Below are 19,486 nucleotides of genomic sequence, written 5' to 3'. Positions count from 1 at the left end.
AGTTGCTATAATACAGTAAGGTTAGGCACTATTTTGACTACAGATAATTCACTTGCATATTACAGAATAAAATATTAAAGGCTACACAAATATTTTCTGTTTTTTTTAGCATTTCATGTCCTCCTGGAGTTTTCGATTTGTGTTGCATACTGATTCAAGTAAAACAATTGCAATCTTGACATGACGTATGCTTTTGCATAATTACTGGATGACGTTGCAAAATGACCATGGGAGGCAGAGGGCAGGGGGGACAGGTTTAGGGTCTTTTCAAAAAACCTATGTCACATTGCAAACGTTTTGTGGCCGTTTTAGATCCTAAAACCAGGAAGAGAAATTAAAACAGGATTCACTCACTAGCATTCCATATTAGCCTAATAACTGCTTCTGTTAGGACGCTAGTTAAACACTAAAACAGTGAGAAATACATTTATTACATTTTAACTTAGTTTTCACATGTACCATTTAAATATTTATGGCTTTTCATCACCTGAAAATAATAAAAACATTCAAATGGGTGAGCTGGGCAACAGCAGCTTGTTTAGCCAAGTTATTGCCTCCAATGGCCAACTGAAGAAGCAAGCCCTGAATTGTATCTACTGCTACCAATAGCGTGTGCATGCCTTTATTACCAGGCAGAGACCCAAAAAATGAAGCATTTCAGAAATGCAACACTATAGGCGACAGACTACGAGATTCTGGTCTGCTGGTGTCCAGGTCTGCATTAACCTGCATCCAGAATGAGAATGACACACCAGTTTTCCAGACATGGGCATGCCTAATTACCATGTGAGGCAGTAGTTTTGGATTTTCCTCTAGTCATGCCCTACACCCTTTCACTCAACTGTGCTTGTGTTGCTTGCAAACGGTTGCAAAAATAACAAAGGCAGCACCCAGGTTTGGGCTTCCATGCACCAGTGTACACCAGCTTTAGAAAATGAATTGTGTCATCACTTGTCCATTCTGTTAATACAGTCTATGAGTAAAGCAAAGGTCTTATACCAGGTTACTGTGACAACACTCTGGCCACACAATCCTCAAATTAAAAAATAACATTGCCTTTGGCTAGAGGCGACTTCGCCTTTAGCTAACTGATAACAATTTTGCCTTGTGAGAGGCCGGGGTTCCCACTTCCCGCAAGACCAGGGTCAAAACTTGAAAATTACATTTAAAGGACATACTCTGGGGAGGTTCTGGTGTTGTTCAATAAGACAATTTAAGTGCTCTAAATTGATTGTGTGAAAAATATATGCATTTGAAGGTCTCAGATAGTCTAAGCATTATATCTAGTCATCAATAGGCTACCACTTTTGTTAAATATGTGGAATATCAAATACAAATCTCAAAGATCACCAGTGCTCACCTCATGATTTACTCCATTAAAGCATCAAAGCAGTTACAACAAAGCCAAACGCAATACTGCATATGAAGGGGGAAGAATATATTTGATCAGACTGAACTTTTTTGGTGGTGTGACACATAGCTAAGAAATACACATACCTCCCTAATGTCAATATCAAGTGTGTAGCTGACAGAACAAGTTGGAACTTGTATGACTTTTAGGCATAAAGATGAGACTCAAAAGTGGGTTGATTTGGATCCACAACAATTCCATATTAGTATAATTAAAGGATCTGATTTTTATTTTGTGAGACCTGATGGATATAGACTGAAGCGCCCTTTATAGCTAATTTCATAGCCCTGTAAACGTCAACAAAGAAAAGCAATTCCACTGGGAATGTTTTTGATTCAAGAATTGTTATAGCAACCCGAGAAATTAAATATGGATTCTATTTTATACATTTAACATTTCAACCGCAGTTCCTATTCTTATCCATAAACCGAAACCTAGCCCTCTTGGATCGACTTCAGCGCAAGCGTTAGTTTCAGTAATGAGGTGTGGCATCTCCTGTGACAAGCTGACCATTGTATGAAAAATACGAAGCTCTGAGCCAAATCTGCCGCGTAAGGTACATGCATCTGCAACTATTAAAAGGCAGAACTGTATGTTACAGCTCAATTCAAGTACAAAACAGTGGAAGCTGAGAATCACACATGGTAGCCAAAATGAGAAGAATGTTGTGTAGTTATCCATTGTGCGATTTTCATTCCACATTTGACAACCTGCACCTTCTGTGTAGCTAGCTCTACTGTAGTTGAATATAGAATTTAATTTGATGACGTGAAAAGCCCGACTTCGTTCTGTAATTAACTGAATGCAACAACATTCGAGCAACATTTAATTGTCGTTTTTATAAGTGTGACTTCAAGAGAGCAGCTGTTACAACAATGTTTTTACACCAAAGGTCTACCTATTAAACTTGGATTATCCCATTGTATGCCCTCAAATACACCATGTTCCCTCAATCAGCCATCCACATCACAGCCTGTGTGTCCAATTTAATGTTAATGTCCAGTTAATGTTGCAGTCGGCAAAAATACATGAACGACATATGGTCTACACACAAGCCGCAAAGACAACGTCGAAACGAGACTTGAAACCGAAGTTTGCGAACAATAATTACTGCAAAATAACAGCAAACAATTACCGCTATTGAGCCAAAACGAAGCGAAGAGGTCGATGTGAACATTAGACACACGTCGGTTACATCCACAAAATCATAACGTCGGTATAATCGACACAGTTGCTCAAGTGCGTAGCCTACCACAACACCCCAATGCAAGAAACAATATTACAATAAAGTGCACATTACTTTCACTGAAACAGAAATTGATATGCATCGAATATAGACCTAAACCAAGATGAAATATGTTACCTTTGAAACGAGGAATAGTCGGTTTGGCAAGGTGGACGTCCAATGTTTCAAACGCGAACTTTAACGTTTTTGTTTTGAATACTGCTACCGAACACATAAGACTCAAATCCGGACTGTGCTAAACAAGGAATGCGAGTGTTCGCTGAAACGTCCGCCCATGCGCCAGTCTCTGGGCTGCCATTGGTTAAATCGATAACAAAGGTATTTTTCGCACTTCAGCTGGGCTGAAATATACCAATCGCGACTCGGTAAAACATTCCTTTAACATTGGATAGGCTCATGCAGTGTCAATCTCCTTTAGGACTACCAGACTTCCGGTGGTTTTCGACCGGAATGTCCGCTTTTGAAATGATTTGTACTGGGCTACGTCCCATTATTTTTGCCCAAGGTACTTCCCTTCCCTCAATGAAGCCTGGAAGGCAGCTGCTTTAAGAACCATAAAACTAATCGCAACACAGAACTCAGAAGATCAATAACTCCGTCCCTGTCCAATTCCAGAACAATATTCAGGTTCTTTTCGTCGTCAGCTTCTTTGGGGACTGGCACAGGATAGTGAAAACATATCGCTGTCGCCCTCCTGGGTAATTCCAGACGGCAACGTCCTATAATTTTTCCTCCAGTGTAATGTCAAACCATGTTTGTTTTACCTGTTCCATAGTACGTGGAACTCCATGCAGAGTTTTAGTCTTTAGTCTAGTCTTCCCCGGGCCTGCCAATCCACTTCTGCCTTTGTTACGGTAAGAAGCGCAGTTCCAGAGTGTATACAAGCACGTAGGTCGCCGCACCACATTTTACACCCGTTTCCTTATTATTCCAGTCTTATTCCATGTCGCCATACGTACTTTATCTAGCCTATATTGACAAAATTAAACAACGAATTATGTTTAGATGTTAGTTCAGCACATTTAAATCGGCTACTTATCAGAAGCTCAGGCGGCGCTTCAAATAACATTTTTCTATGTTGTCTTTACAGCCGGTTCTGTGTGTCATAGCTTTAGCTCTTTGTTTCTCCACCAGGACTATCAGCATTTCAATAACGGCGAACAAATGTAAATATTTATTTATAAGGTATTGTATGGGAGTCAAGTCATTCTAAAATCAGGTAGAATTAGTTAGTTTGTTATTGATCACACACATTTTCACAGGGATTTAAGAAAATATTGATAAATGAGGCCCAATCTGTGGTTGACTGAGCTGAACCGGCTGCCTTTCAGGTGCCACTGAAGGAAGGAAAGTACCCTGGGCATTATTTTTCACTCCACTCCTCCACTACAGTGGAAGTATGCCAAGTATGTGGAGCAAAGGAGTGGAGTTAACAAGTGGAGAAATGGAGCGAATGAGGGTGTGTCTCATTATTCTGAAAATGCATACTCCTTCACTCCACTACCACGCTCCATTCCATTCCTCGGAAGCTGATCTTTGTGGACTCCATTGTCCCATCATTGAAGTAGACAAACAAAACGGCTTCAACTACACTCTCCACTCCACCACTGATGTGTACAACTATGTATGTTACAGTGGAAGTCTTTTCACATTTCTGGGTGCTCATGCCGAAATGCTATGAAAACCCAACCCACAAAATCTGGCACTATGGAGATCCAGAAAGCGGAGATGGCAGGTAATTTGAATTCCCCCAATTATGCAAGATATTTAGCCAAATTTGTGTGTTATCACACATTCTACCCGGATTGCAAAATGTCAGTTCATTTTTGTGGCTCATATAATAAGCATGGCAGCTACTATTATTTCAGTATGTGAACATGCACAGGTTGAATGTATTTAACCAACTGTTTCATATTTATTTCCAATAAATTTGTGTTACAGTGGGAAATAATAGTTTTTAATGTGAACACTGAAAACTCACTTAATATGTTATTAGCCCGCAGGGCTCAGTTCTTGGTCCTCTCCTCTTCTCTCTATACACCATGTCTCTTGGTCTCCCATTATGGTCTGCCATGAAGCCCCTCCAGCTGATTCAGAATGCTGCAGTCCGCCTGACCCAGGTCGGCTCACGTCACCCCACTCATTGCCCTCCACTGGCTGGCTACTGCTACGCATAGTATTCCATGACATCACTCAAAACTAATCATGGCCATATTGTACGGATGCACAGTGCACCAGTACACTAACCTGCTACGAGCCTTTGCTTTCACTGCACTTTTACCATGCTTACTAGCTGTAGGGTTTCTACACTCTACGAAATAGTGAGGATGACTATACTGTCCTCACGTGAGTGCCAAATATGTAGGGGAACAGTGTATACTGCAATTTGTAATCAGTTTCATAAAACTGCTATTATCTGAAATATCTAACCACAAATTTAGTATTTGAATTAATCATTTAAATAACCAATATAAATTATTAAACATACAGATAATATGAAGGTTGGAGTTCTTCGGAAGACTAATTTGACTCGGCTCTCATGTCATGCAACACCAAAACAGACACCGGATTTAATAAAATAATTTATTAAACAAAACTACAACACAGAGTAGACAGCGACTAATCGGATCACGGAGAATCAATGCTAAAAAGAGGAGGTAGGAATTTATATTTCTGCATCGAATCTATGCAGAGGCTACGGCGTAGCCTACATGTAGCCGCATTCCCTACGCCGTAGGCTATGCAGTGGCTACAATGCATAGTTACATTTCTGGGGAGGTGCGTGTCAGGTTACAAATGTGGCTACGCATAGGCTACAGCCTGATTTCTACTTCTGTAGGCTATGGCATAGCCGCGTTCCCTATGCCATAGCCTCTGCGTAGATTCGATGCAGAAGTATAAATCAGACTTCACAAAGGAGAGGTGTGTGTGTCAGTGCAGGTGTGCGCATAATTGCACCAGTAATTATTTTTGTCTCTGGACAAAGTGAGGGGAGGACACACAGTGAGTTTGTATAGTGTGCGTTAATAGTTATTAGTGGAGTTTGGAACAGTTGTGGTTAGGAGTGAAATGTGTGTGATTAACTACAGGTTACATACATGATAACGGCGAACCAATTGATATAAATAAGGTACACAGCTCAGAGAGCATACTCAAATAATAATGAGAACTAATGTTACAAACAATATGGATATAGACATAACAAAACTTGACAATTGCCACTCCGGTTTGCCTGGAAATAAAGGGAAGATATTCTAAATGTAGCTGATTAATCTTACAACACACAGAGCTGTTCAGCCAAATGACACACAAGTCAAGATTACTAGTAGAGTGGCCAGTGTGCTCATTTAAGATAATGATCTCTCTCTCTCTGCTAATGTTAATGTAAATGAGCAAACGCTAGCTAACATTAACCAGCCAACTAATGTTAAGTAACTAGCCGGGTAATGTTAATGTCTGGCTAGATTCTACCTTAAACGATGTAGTCAGAACACACTCTTGTGTGCTGCTTTGTGAAGGCAGAAAATCTTTCTGGTTTATTCTGGCAAGCTATAAATTCCTTCTGGCTTGGCTTAAAACTCCTCGTATCCTCTCCCTCATTTTATCTCACCACTGGGATTCTTTAAAAACTGCCTACTCCTGTCACCATTGGATTTGTTATGACAACAATAAATGACACATGTTGTGACCATTTTCAAGGAAAAAGGTTAACAGAAAAATTGATCATGTTAGTGACAGGTTTGTTTATCCCTACAATATGGCACCCAGCTATTCAAGTGACGTAATCGGAATACTACGAACACACATCCACTTTCTGGAGCAGCACGTGTCTTTGGCAGCTTCTCATGCAACTGAGCACCCTGCTCTGCTCACCCCGAAGAGGGAGAGGCCTAGAAAATGTGGCCCAAAAATAGTCCAACCCGGACTGTTAACCGCTGCTGTCGGGTCATCCATTAATGGCATTTAGCAGATGCTCTTATCCAGAGCGACGTACAACAAAGTGCAAAGTGCATACCCATACCCAGGGATAAGTGCGCTGAAAGACCCTAGAGGGAAGTACAATTTCAACTGCTACCTGCACAACAAAGATAAGGACTTTGATTTGATATTTTTTACATTAAAATATATATATATTTAAAATAAATAATACCGCAACACGCAAATATATGAACAAACCCCTTAACTAGCCAAACACTGATTACCTAGCCAAACTAAAACATCCGTTTCTGCAGTCGAAATATAAAGAAATACCTTCTCCCTCCTCACAGTTGCAACCTGGAATGTGTGCACCCTTTTAGATGCATCCAAGGAATCCATCCACCCCCAAAGGAGAACAGCAATGGTTGCTCATGAGCTGAGGAGATACAATGTGGATACAGACTAGCTTTCATGGAGAGGACTCTATTTGCAGATTGGAGAAGGATATGCCTTTTTTTTTGTAAAGGGCTTCTCCCAAACAGCAGAGGTGTCTCACTCCTATCATTTGCAGGCAAAGTCTTGACACAAATTATGTTTTTCCGCCTGGCTATGGACATTGCAGAAAACATCTTGCCAGAAACCCAATGTGGGTTTGGAAGGACCGTAGTACCACAGACATGATTTTTGTCGCCAGACAAATTCAGGAGAAGTCCAGAGAGCACAAGCAAGACCTGCACACTGCCAACCAAAAACTACTCTGGTACACTCAGTCGATTTGGGGTCCCATCCAAATTCCTCGCCATTATCCAGCAATTTCATGATGGTATGCAAGTCCGTGTTCAAATAAGTGGACACCAATCTGACCCATTTAACGTCAGAATGGGCGTGAAGTAAGGAAGTGTCTTAGCACCCATTATCTTCAATATCTTCCTCACAGCTGTCACCCTCATCTCCCACAAACACCTACTAAGTACAGATGGAGTCAGCATTCAATTCCGTCTGGATGGAAACCTTTTCAACATCCGGCGCCTTCAGGCATTCACCAAGATTACTGCCCTCTAAATCTGTGAGCTTCAGTATGCTGATGACTGCACGCTAATCGCCAGCTCCCCTGAGTCTCTCCAGCATGCCCTCAATACCTGGCAATTTAGCTGTACTTTTGGCTGCCCTTGCTTTACTGTATCCAGCACGTTTTCACAAATTGAGTGCTTGCTTTCTACTTTGGACAGACCGTGAGACTGACAGCTGTCCATAGGCTATGAAATGTCATCTAGCGACGACCTGCACGCGATAACGTTGCTGGTCTCATGTTAACATAAAGATTTGAACTTTTTTTCAATTTAGAACTTTAAATTAGTTTCATTCAAGTTAGCATTGTGTACAATTGTCTTGAATTGGCCCAATTATCAATTGCATAAGTCTTGCTGATCAGAATAAATTATGCTTCTGTTGAATAGCTCTCAAACACATCTGTGCAACTACTCTTTGTGTATGTGACATGAAAAATAGTTAACCCATCTTACTATGTCAAGTAGATACTCCCAAAATTGTAGTGACATGGTATTGATGTAATGTAAGCAAAATTGACAAATTGCTTGTCAGGTGAATCTGGGATTTTACTTAAGAAGGGAAGTTTCCCACATCTGAGATCAACCAGCCACAAATTACTGTCAAATTACTGGAGGGCATAGGAGCAACACGATTACAGTACTACACTTTCTGATTACGGAGGAAACTGCTCAGGCAAACAGGGGAAAGTGCCTGCTCATTCAAGAGCAAGAAAAAGAGGAGTAAGGATGCATGTTGAGGAGAAGACCACAAAACAGAGGAAGAGGCAGAAGAGGACAAATGCACATGGTTGTCTCCAGTAAAGTGAGGGCCAACATTGTGGACCATGTAAATCAACCATGGTCTTACAATGGCAGAGCATAGTTGAAGAGTGCAGCCTACTGTAGGCCAGTCCACTGTGTGCGCAATTGTGCAATATTGACATTCTTCATGCTATTTCAGTTTACAGTAAATGCATGTTTGAAGTTCATGATGAAGAATACATGTACTGTGCTGTATTGGTTATTTCCAATTGATTCCCCTGCATTGTTGTGTTTTCTGTATTGCAGTGTCTGTATTCCAGTGTTACAGTACCAATACAATTGATTCTCAACAATTTTATGGGAGACTGATTTGAAGTTAGTGTAACAAATGTTCTTCCAGAGTGCACTGTCCTAATGATAAGTGTCTAACCATGATTGCTTATTGATGTCATAGTTATGACCCGCCCATTTACGCTTTTTTGAAATTAAGTTTCATATTAAAATGTAAAAAAAATAATAATAATTTTAAATTGGGAAAAGTTCATTTCTCAGAGTAATGGCCAGTGGAGATCCTAGTTCTCTCCTAGGCAGAAAGGGGTTTCCAGATGTGCTGTCCAAGCTCTGCTGAAGAAGCACAAAAAAATGGGCAATGTTGAGGACTGTAGACGCAGCGGTCAGCCAAGGAAACTTAGTGCAGCAGATGAAAGACACATCATGTTTACTTCCCTTCGCAATCAGAAGATGTCCAGCAGTGCCATCAGCTCAGAATTGGCAGAAACCAGTGGGACCCAGGTACAGTGTGGAGAAGTCTGGTCAGAAGAGGTCTTCATGGAAGAATTGCGGCCAAAAAGCCATACCTCTGATGTGGAAACAAGGCCAAGCAACTGAGCTATGCACAAAATCACAAACTGGGGTGCAGAAAAATGGCAGCGGGTTCTCTGGACTGATGAGTCAAAATGTGAAATATTTGGCTGTAGTAGAAGGCAGTTTGTTTGCCGAAGGGCTGGAGAGCAGTACAAGAATGAGTGTGTGCAGGCAACAGTTAAGCATACTGGAGGTTCCTTGCAAGTTTTGGGCTGCATTTCGGCAAATGGAGTTGGGGATTTGGTCAGAATTAATGGTCTCCTCAATGCTGAGAAGTACAGGCAGATACTTATCAGGGAGGCATCTGATTGGCCACAAATGTATTCTGCAGCAGGACAAAGACCCCAAACATACAGCCAATGTCATTAAGAAGTTAGTCTGTCTGGGATTACATGAAGAGACAGAAGCATTTGCCTAAATCTACAGAAGAACTGTGGCTAGTTCTCTAAGATGTTTGAAACGACCTACCGGCCTAGTTCCTTCAAAAACTGTGGCAAGTATACCTAGAAGAATTGATGCTGTTTTGAAGCAAGGGTGGTCACATCAAATACTGATTTGATTTAGATTTCTCTTCATTCACTTCTTCTGTTCATGCATTTTGTTAATTGATAAAAAGAAACTATTTCTATTTTTGAAAGCATTCTTATTTTACAGTACTGTTTCACACCTGCCTAAAACTTTTGCACAGTACTGTATATCTTATTTCTTGTTCAGTTATGTATTAGGGGTCTGGTTGACAATGCTGCTAAACAATTATACTAATAATAATAATAAAAGATTCTAAACTCTAAAAGCACTTTTACACAAAAATCAAATTTTTTCTAACACATTTAAAAAAAAACACAATTTTTGTTTTTTTAAACACGTAACTATGACATCAATAAGCAATCCATCAACCGTTAAATTGCTTTTGACGTTTACCATACCTAATTTTTTAAGGGTATCCATAATACAGAAATGGTGCAACGTAGCAATACCAAAATCACTAGTTGGTGAGCGCGTTGTCATTGTAGTAGACCTGCAAAATGGCATTGAAATTGGTTTTGAAACGGGTGAGATATTGAGGTTCAAAATGTGCTATTTTGAAGGGAACGCAAACATGAGCACTACCACAATTAAGGAACATGAAAGCAAATGCAAAAAACTATTTTATTATTATTATTTTTTTTAAATGGCTTTAAAGAAAAAAAAAAAACACCACAAAGAAGAAATGCCATGGCAGATATGCATAAGCACACTGACACTCTCCTTTAGGGCCCGGATGATTCTTTGTTTAGCTCAAGAATAATAGACCACCATGCAGTGTTAAGGGCAAAATACAAAGCATTCAAGAAAACAAAATCTGCACAACAGTGTAGGATGGAGATACTTAATTCACATGGTCAAGATACACTTAGACAGGAATAAAAAGAGGTTCAAACATGCTGATACTTTGTATGGATGGCTGGTATGTGTTTGCCATTTACCTGGGGAAGAGATGGCACAAGTATGCACAGGTGGCGGGAGTGTGATGCTCTGGGCAATGTTCTGCTGGGAAACCCTGGCGGCTCCACCTTGCAACTTACAGGACTTAAAGGATCTGCTGGTAATATCTTGGTGCCAGAAACAACGGGGCACCTTCAGAGGTCTTGTTGAGTCCATGCCATGGCGGGTCATAATGTTTTGGCTCATCAATGTATGTTGAAACAAAGATGCCACAGTAAATAAAAGTAATCAATTTTACAGTAAAATCCCTGTAATAGTCAATACACTAGCCTGTAGTCAATATGTGAGAGTAGCCATACTGAGCATAACTTGGTGCATACTGAGAGTGATACATCTGCACCTGGGTTGGATGTAAAGAACTTTGAATGAGGAACAGCTTGACAATAAAAACATTTTAATTCAGATTTCTTGTCTCAATTTCTATTTTCTGTAATTAAGAGAGAGAGAGAAGGCATTTTTGTCAGTGAGGTTGATGCTCCTTTCATCTGTGAGTCCGAAGGCATTAAGACTGGTACAAGCCCCAACAGTTCTGTAAAATGAAAAAGAAGGTAAGTAGGATATGTGGGCAGTATACCAGCTTGAACACTGCAAAGTAACAGTGAACCATAACAAATACAATACCACACAATAATTAGGGCCATTCAGTGTCAACTCAAATGAAGTACACTGCAGCATCTCTTCTATTTCTTAAATTTGAACATTGAGAGTACTGGTGCAACTAAAAGAAAGTTGTAAAATGTTTTGCTCTTGCTCTTTCATCCTTCATTCCCCCCACAACTTTAGGGGATTCCCTGTACTTTTCGGTTTCTGAATTCACAACCGTTCATCAGTTCCCAACAGAATAATGTTAATGTCTAAACTTCACTTCCACATGCAGTATAATCAGTGCCATAACTGATGCAGCAGTTATTAACGGTTATGCTTCTAGTAGATAATGTGTGAACCACACTTGCATGCAAAACACGAAAATCGGTAGCCTAGTCGTTTCACCGTTCTGGGACCAATATACATAAAAAAATATTTTGGTAGAGCCGTGGTGGCGCAACAGGCTAAGACGCAGCAGACTTGCGGTTGCAGTTCGATTCTCGGTCCTGCCAAAAGCCAAGTTTGGCCGGCTCACGTGGAGCAGCAATAATTGCTCCAGAGGGAGGGACTTGGCAGGGTTAGTAGATCGCCGCACGAACAAGCACCTCGAGCGCCTCGGAATCACAGTCACGACTTGTAAGACGAGGCGGCTTGAAGAAGGCGTGTCGCTCTCCTGCCGGTCGCCGAGGGACGGGGTCTGGGCGGTGTATCTAATACTAGCTCTAATTGAATCAGACGGGGTCCAATTGGCTACCAAAACGGGAAAAAAAATCGGATAAAAATAAAAAATGTATTATTGGTAAGGCAGATGTGCTACTCCAATTAATCCTGAAAATCTCATAAAAATCTGTTTGGTAGTTTTTATGAAAAAGATGAGTGAAAATATTTGCATTTTTGTAAGATTTTTTTTTTTTTCTTCAACAAACTTTTTAAAGCGTTTTACAGTTTCCTACCTAATTACAACACGTCCTACTTTTAAACTGACTAGTTTTCCTAAAATCGTGGTTTCATGCGCTACAGTTGTTATTAAAATGTATATTTTGAGAACGAGGCCCCGTTGAAAATGAATGGTGAAAAGTTAGCTTGTCTGTTAGCCAGTGACTCTATAATGTAAGGCATTGCGCAACTGCAAGCCACGCGCCTCACGGAACATCCGGATTATACATTGCCAGAGCCATATGGAGCCAAAATGGCAGAGCGGAAGTGATGGCACTCAGCAAAGACCTTAGCCCTTTGCCCTGCTCGCAGTCACTGAGGCACTCCACTCTGCTAAAGCCAAATCCCTCTCCTCTGTCCTCATCTTCCTCGACCTGTCGGCCACCTTTGATACAGTCAACCATGAGATTCTGCTCTCATCGCTGTCTGGGCTGGGTGTCACAGGGTCGGCACTCGCTTGGTTTTCCTCCTACCTGTCTGGTCGCTCCTACCAGGTGACTTGGAGGGGCTCAGTCTCTGACCCTCACCCCCTACAAACTGGAGTCCTGGAGGGCTCAGTTCTTGGGCCTCTCCTCTTCTCGCTATACATCATATCTCTTGGTTCTGTTATCTCTTCCCATGGCTTTTCTTATCATTCTTACGCTGATGACACCCAACTCTTTATTTCCTTCCCCCCCGACACTCAAGTCACCACACAGATCTCTGCCTGCTTGGCTGATATCTCTGCGTGGATGACTTCCCACCACCTGAAGCTCAACCTTGCCAAAACTGAGCTTCTCTACATCCCTGCTAAGTCCTCTCCATCAATCGACCTCTCACCTCCTCCCGTACGGCAAAGAACCTTGGGGTGACTCTTGATAACTGCCTCACCCTGGCTCCACAAGTATCCTCCACTGCCAGAACCTGCAGGTTCTTTCTGTATAATATACGCCGCATCCGTCATCTCCTGGATTACTGCAACTCCCTCCTAGCCGGTCTCCCAGCGTGCGCCATCAAGCCCCTCCAGCTGGTCCAGAATGCTGCAGCCCGCCTGATCACCAGTCAGCCCAGGTCGGCTCATGTCACCCCGCTTCTCATTGGCCTCCACTGGCTTCCTATTGCCGCACGCATCCGATTCAAGGCCCTAGTGTTGGCATTTCAGGCTGCTAAGGGGACTGCCCCACCTTACATACAATCCCTGATCACTCCCTACTCCCCAGCTAGACCACTCCGGTCTGCCAGCTCTGGTCGCCTTATGGTTCCCTCTCTACGTGCACTTGGCGGTCGAGCTGCACGTTCACGCCTGTTTTCCGTTCTGGTTCCTCAGTGGTGGAATGACTTGCCTACCACTGTCAGGACAGCAGAATCCCTCCCCCTATTTCGACGCAGACTCAAAACACACCTTTTCAAACTCTACCTTAGTCCTCCCTCCTGATTTCCCCTGCCCCCCCCCCCCCCTTCTGATACCCCTATCCTTGTCTAAAAAAAATTGCACTTATGATGACGACTATATTTTTAGAACAGCATTCCATGTGTATTTTCCTAGTTCTGGATGTGATGCTTTGACTTGTGGTAGAACCTATGCACTTGTAAGTCGCTTTGGATTAAAAGCCAAGCCAATATCAACCCCTGCTGAAAAAGACATCTTCAGCTAGGTTTTGAAACAGCTGGTTGACCAGTTTGACCACCTCCATAGGCTAATCCCAGAATCCTAATGTGTCCGATCTCAACACCATGTACTGTAACAGTTTTATGTTCTTGGCTATCGTCGGTTGCATCTTACAAATGCTATATCAGAAACATTTCTGAACATTAGTGAAATGTAGTCCATGCCATATGGCGCTTCATATGTCCGTTATCGTGAGTGTTCACATTAAACAATTACTTACCACTGTAACATCTGTAACAAATGTATTGGTAATAAATATGCTATTTGGAAACGGTTGGTTGAATACATTCATCCATGTATGAATTATGTAGGCTACTTAAATAACTGTAGCTGTCCTGCTTGTTAACAGTCAGGCTGGTTTTATGTAGGCTACAACCAGTGGCATAATTTTTAAAAGGGCAGCTAAGAAATGTTCATTTCTGGTGGATTTTAAGGGGAAAATATGACCAATTACTGAGATTACTGATCATTAATGCTGGGTGTTATATATAGCATACAGTAAATCCTCAAATTGTGTCCGGGATTCTATTTGAAGCCGGGCCTCGGATAATAGCCGGGGGCGTGGTTGATTCAGACAAATAAAGGCCGGCCCCCAAATACAAGCCGGGGTAATATTGCCTACCAGTAGGGCTATCAGTCCATGAGCACTAGAAGACATTGTTTCGATTTAACTCAATGAAATAAAAGAGCTCTTCTTAATATTTTATATTGCTGGTTGGTTTAATACTGTTGCCAATGAAAAGTCGTTGTCCTACACCATGGGTCTTCAACACGTTGCTCTCAAGCTACCAGTCGCTTGCCGCCCCCTTCTGAGTAGCTTGCCAAAGGCTAAAGCAGTATACATTTAAACACAATTGTTGCCGCGAGGCAACTTAATAAATAAATTTAATAAAAATCAGGCAAAATTAAAAATTAACTCAATTTAGGCTACTTGGCTACGCAATATGGTTTCCATGTATTTACAGCACAGCGCACGTTCAATGAATGAATGAATGAAAGCGGCTGCCTTGGCTCGCAATAAACAGACGGGTGGAAATCCCGACAGTCTTTCAACTACATAAAACTTAACAGTGAACCATCAAATACCCCCCAGATTTCAGTGCCCATCAGTCCCAACATTTAGCAATAGAATCAAACAGTCCAAAAGTAAATGAAATCCCGAACCAAAGCGAAAATCTTTTGATAGCCTACCGGTATGCTCCAAACGAAACGCATGTCTCACAATAAAAAACGCACTTTAGGAAAAAAAGATCCTTAACTTGCTGTTATCTATGCTAATTTGTTATTGTTCATGAAGGCGCGTCTGGCTAGTTGTTATTTTGGACTTGCATGTGATTTATTGTGTTTGAGAATATTTGCAATAAACTAAGTCTGCTAAGACTGACACTATGACTTACCAAACGGTGTTCCTGATTAACCTACACTAATTGATTTCTGAACGGTTACAGGAAGTGTTGAACAGTGTTGGCCCACTTTAAGTGTAGCCTTTTACTTTATTTCGAAGAAGAAAATTCTACAACAGAAGCCTAATAAGAAATAAAGGCCTGCCTCAAATACAAGCCTGCCCCAAATAAAGGCCTGTGCTTTGTTCAGCCTAAGTAAATAAAAGACCCTGGCCACAATTTGAGGATTTACCGTATATATATTTCTGGAGGAGGGTGGTAAGTGCAATTAAGGAATATGCACTTTCCGGCTAATGGGACACACTCGTTGTCATGACAGGCTATTTCTGACCACTTCCAAGATGGCAGTTAGCTCAGCTAACATTAGCTATTGATAGCTGACTATCTTAGTTACTAGTAGCTAGCAATACAACTGTACAAAGCTATAATTAAACTAGTCAACTTAAAAAAAATGTTTTTACTTACCTAGCTATCTATCTATCTATACTTCAGGCTTGTGTTGCCCTGCTGCACTAGGACCTGATTTCACAAAATATCTAAGGAGCATTATGTCTGACCCTGGATAAATGGGTAACACACTTTACACCACAAAAAAACAACATCTCTGGTTAGTCTGTGTAGCTATTCTAGCCATCAAATGTCTATCGGTGGGTCTTGTTGGGATAGCTAGCTAGCTCTATGCTTAGCTAACTAGTCTATATTGGCTTGGTGGTAAAGTAACGTTAACATTACTAGAATTGCGTCAGCTAGCTAGCTATGTAACGTTAGCTATGACATTTTACCTATAATGGCAACTTCTAGCTAGCTAGCTATGTTATTAAGTCCTGTAAAGCATATACATTAAACCAACAACAGCAGACTAGTTGTCACCGCCAAGCTTACAAAACAACATTGCCTTAATGTAATGTTATCTCCAGATTTGCTGCAATCAACAGCTAGCACATCCTGGCAAGAGGTATCTATTCATCTCCGTTCATTCTCTTTCACTTCCCGCCATTACATTAATTACATGGATAGCTATCATAACTAGCAATATAGGCAGAGCTAGCTAGTAACTGCATTTGATCATGCTGTAAGGTTAGCTAGTTTGAACAGTAAAGTTAGCCAAAATTTGTCACCTATGGTTGGTTGGTTGGTCACGTGGCTAGCTAGCAAACATATATTTAGCTAACCTGTGTAGTCAGCAGTTATTGAAATGATCTGGTGATGGAGCTCCCCAAATCCTAACCATAACTGTTAGTAAATGAAAAAAACAACAGACCCTTGATCAAAAAGAAGAAAAGAAGTCTTACTTTCTTGTTTTTATCCTTGTTTTTTTTTTTACTTTGGGCAATGTTGCTATGGCAAGCTGGAAAGAAAAACGTAGTACGCTCATGCAACCACACAGAACTTTCACCACATGCAGTTCCATGTAATTCCAATGGAGGGAAAAAGGGTGAAACTGATTAGATGGATGCATTTTTAAATATGGCGGGTGGTCTTTAACTTTTGAATGCAATTCACTTATGATAATATGCTTATATAAGGACACATTTCATAGAATTAAATATTAAGTGTTTATAGACAAGTTTATAACTGTTTAAAGCATTTTTAATCATGAAAAAACTGGTTTAAGCTGGTGGGTTTAATGTTGTGGCTGATTGGTGTATGTAACACACTATATTTACTGATTACAGACATCTTTATATAAGTGGTCACTTTATCTTGCGTTCCAAACAAGCAGATAACTTTGTCGTATTAAAAGGTGCTGATTTGGGTGTCTCTCGGTGGCGCAGCCTGTAGAGCACTAACCGCATGCTCATTGCGAGCTGCGACGTCGGCGGTTCGAATCCGACCGTCCGACATTTGTCGCATGTCTTCCCCTCTCTCTCGCTCCCATTCTTCCTGTCTCTCTATACTATATACTGTCCAATAAAGCGGAAAAAGGCCTAAAAAAGATCTTAAAAAAAAAAAAAAAAAAAAAAAGGTGCTGATTTGAGAAGCTATAGCAACTGCGACTGACCCTGTGGAAATAATTGCTGTGTCATTGTATAGGCTACAATGACGTTATGTTGGGCTGCTTCCAAAGGAAGCCTATCATTTATTTCTGATACGTGAACCGATTAACCTTTTCTGTTATATATAGGCAAGCCAAAGGTAGCCTAACAATGATTTTTCTGTTATACAATGTTTAATACAATGTTCTGGGACAAGGAATCTGGGACGTTGGTACAGCAGCCCATATAATTTTTATTCCATTATTATTTAAGTTCCTTGTGCTTTTCCTACCGAGGTAGCCCAAGAAATACACATAGGCCTACATTTTGTAAGGCTGGGAAGCACAATACCTGGCTGATGTAGAGAATGAATATCTGATTGCATTTGATTTTGCCGAGTCAGGAACATCATAGACACATCCAGAGTAAGGTTGAGAGGACCTAATTGTGAGGGTTTCTCTCCTGAAGTTGGGGTCACCCTTTTCTTTATTTTCTAATTTCTCATTGTTTACTTGCTTATGGGGGAACAATGTATGTATATTTGTGCTAAGGGTTTGGTTTTAAGTTTACATGAGTCAGCACAGCATTATTGGTTGGTAATCACAAGGACTGACAAATGGGGGGTACTGGACTATGGCTAATAAAATGGATACGGATTTGGGACAACAGTCGCTCCTAATCATATTTAATCTGTCCCCACCATCATGATTAACTGGGCACTTAAAGTATGTACATGGAATATAAGGGGGTATACATCATCCAGTGAAAAGGAAAAAACTATTGGCATATCTTAAAAAAGAAGAGGTTGATATAGCATTAATTCAGGAAACGCATCTAAAAGACACAGAACATGAAAAGCTTAAGCGAGAATGGGAAGGACAGGTATTTTTTTCATCCTTCACATCCAATAGTAGAGGAGTTTATATCCTTATTAACAAATGGCTTCCATTCACATTAGAATCCTGTATTAAAGATGATGTTGGAAGGCATGTTATAATAAAAGGATGTCTGTTTGGTGAAAATATCTCAATTGTATATGCTTATGCCCCACCAGGCCACTCTCCTGATCTTATTATGAAGGTTCTCTCAGAACTATCGGAGTTGGGCTGTGTTCATTCATTTGCTGGTGGAGACCTCAACTGTATTTTAGATCCTAGCAGAGATTAAATACCTGGTGAAAGAAGCAATCCCACTAAACGTGTGCGAACAACAATTGCTATCTGTGAGGAGCTAGGCGATTTAGATCTATGGCGAACGTTAAACCCTAACGATAAAGAATTCACATTCTTCACATTCACGTTCATGAAAGTGGATCTAGAATAGACTACCTGTTCGTCCCAAAAACAATGCTTACAATATCGGACCATGCTACTGTTTATTTGAAGTTTTCACATGGGGATGCCCAACAACGCTCAAATAGATGGCATTTACATTTGAGTCATTTGGCAGACACTTTTAATCGAAAGCGACTTACAAGTGCATAGGTTCTTCCACAAGTTAGAGCATCACATCCATAACTACTAAAATACACATGAAGTGCTGTTCTAAACAAAGAAATACGGGGGGGGGGGGGGTGTCAGGAGGGAGGATTAAGGTACAGTTTGAAAAGGTGTGTTTAGTCTGTGTCGAAATAGGGGGAGGGATTCTGCTGTCCTGACAGTGGTAGGCAAGTCATTCCACCACTGAGGAACCAGAACAGAAAACAGACGTGAATGTGCAGCTCGACCGCCAGGTGCTCGTAGTGAGGGAACCATAAGGTCACCAGAACTGGCAGACCGGAGTGGTCTAGCTGGGGAGTAGGGAGTGATTAAGGATTGGATGTAAGGTCCCTTTAGCAGCTTGAAATGCCAACACTCAGGCTTTGAAGCGGATGCGTGCGGCAATAGGAAACCAGTGGATGCCAATGAGCAATGGGGTGACATGAGCCGACCTGGGCTGACTGGTGATCAGGCGGGCTGCAGCATTCTGGACCAGCTGGAGGGGCTGGATGGCACAAGCTGGGAAACCAGCTAGGAGGGAATTGCAGTAATCCAGGCAGGAAATGACGAGCGCCTGGACTAGAAGCTGGGTGGCTTTCTCCTTCAGGAGATGTCGGATATGGCGTATATTGTAGAGGAAGAACCTGCAGGTTCTGGCAGTGGAAGATACATGTGGAGCCAGGGTGAGGTGGTTATCAAGAGTCACCCCAAGATTCTTGGCCGAT

General features: G+C 41.3%; 2 protein-coding genes across 5 annotated transcripts in view; both read right to left on the bottom strand.

The window, feature by feature from the left end:
* The window catches only part of LOC133118241 (junction plakoglobin-like), a 65,449-nt gene extending 62,519 nt beyond the window's left edge, over nucleotides 1–2,930 (bottom strand). The window contains exon 1 of the mRNA XM_061228075.1: nucleotides 2,775–2,930. The gene's annotated coding sequence lies outside the window, so the exon portion shown is untranslated. The remainder of the gene's footprint in view (nucleotides 1–2,774) is intronic.
* Nucleotides 2,931–10,385: 7,455 nt separating this feature from the next.
* Nucleotides 10,386–19,486, bottom strand: part of stx4 (syntaxin 4) — a 99,217-nt gene continuing 90,116 nt past the window's right edge. For all 4 annotated transcript variants that reach the window (XR_009708010.1, XR_009708009.1, XR_009708007.1 and 1 more), the window contains one exon: nucleotides 10,386–11,264. The gene's annotated coding sequence lies outside the window, so the exon portion shown is untranslated. The remainder of the gene's footprint in view (nucleotides 11,265–19,486) is intronic.

The sequence above is a fragment of the Conger conger genome, chromosome 2, assembly GCF_963514075.1.
Source record: "Conger conger chromosome 2, fConCon1.1, whole genome shotgun sequence".
Classification (NCBI taxonomy): Eukaryota; Metazoa; Chordata; class Actinopteri; order Anguilliformes; family Congridae; genus Conger; species Conger conger.
Note: the sequence above shows the minus strand (reverse complement) of the source record. Positions and strands in the feature narration are given on the sequence as shown.